The sequence below is a fragment of the Oncorhynchus clarkii genome, unplaced genomic scaffold (genome assembly GCF_045791955.1).
Source record: "Oncorhynchus clarkii lewisi isolate Uvic-CL-2024 unplaced genomic scaffold, UVic_Ocla_1.0 unplaced_contig_2529_pilon_pilon, whole genome shotgun sequence".
NCBI classification, from domain to species: domain Eukaryota; kingdom Metazoa; phylum Chordata; class Actinopteri; order Salmoniformes; family Salmonidae; genus Oncorhynchus; species Oncorhynchus clarkii.
This window is the reverse complement of record NW_027259456.1, coordinates 2,052-7,500: the sequence shown is the minus strand read 5'-3', so window position 1 is coordinate 7,500 and position 5,449 is coordinate 2,052.

Here is a 5,449-nt window from a genome sequence, read left to right as displayed (position 1 = left end):
CCTGAGATAACACTCTGTGGCATGTTTCTGGTCCACTAAAATCAAAGTGCACAACATCAAAAGGACCCCAGGGTCCTGCTCCTTGCAAATACTGTGTTACTCTGTCAGGCTTTATTTCTCTTTCTTTCTTTCTCTTTCTCTCTTTCTTTCTTTCTCTCTCTATCTCTCTCTTCCCTCTCTCGCTCTCTCTCTCTCCCTCTCTCGCTCTCTCTCTCTCCCCTCTCTCTCTCTCTCTTCCCTCTCTCGCTCTCTCTCTCCCCTCTTTATCTCTCTCTCTCTTCCCTCTCTCTCTCCCCTCTCTATCTCTCTCTCTCTCTCTCTCTCTTCTCTCTCTTCCCTCTCTCTCTCTCTCTTTTTCTCCTGATGCAGTCTATTTTTCTCCCTCTCTCTCTCTCTCTCTCTCTCTCAATGTCTAGACGTCAGCACCACTCAGCAGAGTCACATCACACGAGCTGACATACAGAACACACACACACGCACGCGCGCACACACACAGACACACACACACACACACTTGAAAACATTGATGAGTCAGAATAATGTCAAAGGCTGCCATCCTCCATGTTGATAATATCATAAAACACCTGGGCTGCTTAGAAAATATTTGATAAATAACATCTCTAACTGAGATGATGAACCATGTCAGACTGCCTACCGCTGTTACTGAAGAGGTTTTAATTAGGCACGCTACCAAATGATATCATCACTGCCTTCCGCTGTTACTGAAGAGGTTTTAATTAGGCACGCTATCAAATGATATCATCACTGCCTACCGCTGTTACTGAAGAGGTTTTAATTAGGCACGCTATCAAATGATATCATCACTACCTTCCTGCCTACCGCTGTTACTGAAGAGGTTTTAATTAGGCACGCTAACAAATGATATCATCACTACCTACCGCTGTTACTGAAGAGGTTTTAATTAGGTACGCTAACAAATGATATCATCACTGCCTTCCTGCCTACCGCTGTTACTGAAGAGGTTTTAATTAGGTACGCTAACAAATGATATCATCACTGCCTTCCTGCCTACCGCTGTTACTGAAGAGGTTTTAATTAGGTACGCTAACAAATGATATCATCACTGCCTTCCTGCCTACCGCTGTTACTGAAGAGGTTTTAATTAGGCACGCTAACAAATGATATCATCACTACCTTCCTGCCTACCGCTGTTACTGAAGAGGTTTTAATTAGGCACGCTAACAAATGATATCATCACTGCCTACCGCTGTTACTGAAGAGGTTTTAATTAGGTACGCTACCAAATGATATCATCACTGCCTACCGCTGTTACTGAAGAGGTTTTAATTAGGTACGCTAACAAATTATATCATCACTGCCTTCCTCTGTTACTGAAGAGGTTTTAATTAGGTACGCTAACAAATGATATTATCACTGCCTTCCTCTGTTACTGAAGAGGTTTTAATTAGGTACGCTAACAAATGATATTATCACTGCCTTCCTCTGTTACTGAAGAGGTTTTAATTAGGCACGCTAACAAATGATATTATCACTGCCTTCCTCTGTTACTGAAGAGGTTTTAATTAGGTACGCTAACAAATGATATTATCACTGCCTTCCTCTGTTAATGAAGAGGTTTTAATTAGGCACGCTAACAAATGATATTATCACTGCCTTCCTCTGTTACTTAAGAGGTTTTAATTAGGTACGCTATCAAATGATATCATCACTACCTTCCTCTGTTACTGAAGAGGTTTTGATTAGGCACGCTAACAAATGATATCATCACTGCCTTCCTCTGTTACTGAAGAGGTTTTGATTAGGCATGCTAACAAATGATATCATCACTGCCTTCCTCTGTTAATGAAGAGGTTTTTAATTAGGTACGCTAACAAATGATATCATCACTACCTTCCTGCCTTCCTCTGTTACTGAAGAGGTTTTAATTAGGTACGCTAACAAATGATATTATCACTGCCTTCCTCTGTTACTGAAGAGGTTTTGATTAGGCACGCTACCAAATGATATTATCACTGCCTTCCTCTGTTACTGAAGAGGTTTTAATTAGGCACGCTACCAAATGATATTATCACTGCCTTCCTCTGTTACTGAAGAGGTTTTAATTAGGCACGCTAACAAATGATATCATCACTGCCTTCCTCTGTTACTGAAGAGGTTTTAATTAGGTACGCTAACAAATGATATTATCACTGCCTTCCTCTGTTACTGAAGAGGTTTTAATTAGGCACGCTATCAAATGATATCATCACTACCTTCCTGCCTACCGCTGTTACTGAAGAGGTTTTAATTAGGCACGCTAACAAATGATATCATCACTACCTACCGCTGTTACTGAAGAGGTTTTAATTAGGTACGCTAACAAATGATATCATCACTGCCTTCCTGCCTACCGCTGTTACTGAAGAGGTTTTAATTAGGTACGCTAACAAATGATATCATCACTGCCTTCCTGCCTACCGCTGTTACTGAAGAGGTTTTAATTAGGTACGCTAACAAATGATATCATCACTGCCTTCCTGCCTACCGCTGTTACTGAAGAGGTTTTAATTAGGCACGCTAACAAATGATATCATCACTACCTTCCTGCCTACCGCTGTTACTGAAGAGGTTTTAATTAGGCACGCTAACAAATGATATCATCACTGCCTACCGCTGTTACTGAAGAGGTTTTAATTAGGTACGCTACCAAATGATATCATCACTGCCTACCGCTGTTACTGAAGAGGTTTTAATTAGGTACGCTAACAAATTATATCATCACTGCCTTCCTCTGTTACTGAAGAGGTTTTAATTAGGTACGCTAACAAATGATATTATCACTGCCTTCCTCTGTTACTGAAGAGGTTTTAATTAGGTACGCTAACAAATGATATTATCACTGCCTTCCTCTGTTACTGAAGAGGTTTTAATTAGGCACGCTAACAAATGATATTATCACTGCCTTCCTCTGTTACTGAAGAGGTTTTAATTAGGTACGCTAACAAATGATATTATCACTGCCTTCCTCTGTTAATGAAGAGGTTTTAATTAGGCACGCTAACAAATGATATTATCACTGCCTTCCTCTGTTACTTAAGAGGTTTTAATTAGGTACGCTATCAAATGATATCATCACTACCTTCCTCTGTTACTGAAGAGGTTTTGATTAGGCACGCTAACAAATGATATCATCACTGCCTTCCTCTGTTACTGAAGAGGTTTTGATTAGGCATGCTAACAAATGATATCATCACTGCCTTCCTCTGTTAATGAAGAGGTTTTTAATTAGGTACGCTAACAAATGATATCATCACTACCTTCCTGCCTTCCTCTGTTACTGAAGAGGTTTTAATTAGGTACGCTAACAAATGATATTATCACTGCCTTCCTCTGTTACTGAAGAGGTTTTGATTAGGCACGCTACCAAATGATATTATCACTGCCTTCCTCTGTTACTGAAGAGGTTTTAATTAGGCACGCTACCAAATGATATTATCACTGCCTTCCTCTGTTACTGAAGAGGTTTTAATTAGGCACGCTAACAAATGATATCATCACTGCCTTCCTCTGTTACTGAAGAGGTTTTAATTAGGTACGCTAACAAATGATATTATCACTGCCTTCCTCTGTTACTGAAGAGGTTTTAATTAGGTACGCTAACAAATGATATCATCACTGCCTTCCTACCTACCGCTGTTACTGAAGAGGTTTTGATTAGGCACATACGCATGCATAAACACGTCGATTCTCTGATTGGAGATTTGTTTTCTGCAGCTCTGACAGTCTGATGAGAGGGTGTGTGTATGTGCAGGTTCAACCCTAGCCTTTTAGGGGCCCTAAGCTAAATGTTGTTGGGGGACCACACTCACCTTGAGGGGCAAAACATTTGAGTGCCTTCCCCCCCTCTTGACGGTTGAGAGAAAAGTTTAGGATACAACTGCCTGTAATTCTACACATTTTGACATGTGGTTGTAGAGAAAATGTGTAGTTGTTTAGCTACTCTCCTGTAATTCTACACATTATGACATGTGGTTGTAGAGAAAATGTGTAGTTGTTTAGCTACTCTCCCGTAATTCTACACATTTTGACATGTGGCATAGAGAAAATGTGTAGTTGTTTAGCTACTCTCCTGTAATTCTACACATTATGACATGTGGTTGTAGAGAAAATGTGTAGTTATTTAGCTACTCTCCCGTAATTCTACACATTTTGACATGTGGTTGTAGAGAAAATGTGTAGTTGTTTAGCTACTCTCCTGTAATTCTACACATTTTGACATGACTTATCATGTTATTGATATCTGAATGAGAGTGACGAACAAAATCAATGGAGGTCCCCTGGAGGTCAGGACCCCTGGAGGTCAGGACCCCTGGAGGTCAGGGCCCCTGGAGGTCAGGTCCCCTGGAGGTCAGGGCCCCTGGGCTCTGTGCTGCCAGTTGGTAATTCGACCATGATTACTACACGTTTGAATAGCTGGCTAGTTACAAAGACTAATTTACAAATCGTAAACATTTTATCTGACAATAATTCAGGCTAATTCAGTTACTGTCAGTGACTGACCTCGGAGAAAACTGTTGATGCACAAAAAACACAATTAAAGTTCAACAGCATGTGTGTGTGTGTGTGTGTGTGTGTGTGTGTGTGTGTGTGTGGTGTGTGTGTGTGTGTGTGTGTGTGTGTGTGTGTGTGTGTGTGTGTGTGTGTGTGTGTGTGTGGTGTGTGTGTGTGTGTCTGTGTCTGTGTCTGTGTGTGTGTGTGTGTGTGTGTGTGTGTGTGATGAAAGGAATGGGCAGGCGGGTTGATTCTAATTATTTTAATCGTCGGGGTAATAATTAATTTCTATTTGGGGATACAGAGAGAACGGTTAATTTATTAGAAACTGGAAATTCATTCATTGATCAGTTGGTATGGAAGAAACAGACAGACAGACAGACAGACAGACAGACAGACAGACAGACAGACAGACAGACAGACAGACAGGCTGACATGAAGACAGACAGACAGGCTGACAGACAGACAGGCTGAGAAAGGCAGACAGACAGACTGACTGACAGGGAGACAGACAGACAGACAGGCATACAGTACCATTCAAAAGTGTGGACACACCTGCTCATTCAAGGGTTGTTCTTTATTTTCAGTATGTTCTACATTGTAGAATAATAGTGAAGACATCAAAACTATGAAATAACACATGGAATCATGTAGTAACCAAAAAAGTGTGAAACAAATCAAAATATATTTTATGTTCTTCAAAACAGGCACCATTTGCCTTGACAGCTTTGCACACTCTTGGCATTCTCTCAACCAGCTTCACCTGGAATGCTTTTCCAACAGTCTTGAAGGAGTTCCCACATTTGCTGAGCACCAGTTGGCTGCTTTTCTTTCACTCTGTTGTCCAACTCATCCCAAACCATCTCAGTTGGGTTGAGGTCGGTTGATTGGTGAGGCTATGTCATCTGAGGTAGCAGTACATCTCTCTCCTTCTTGG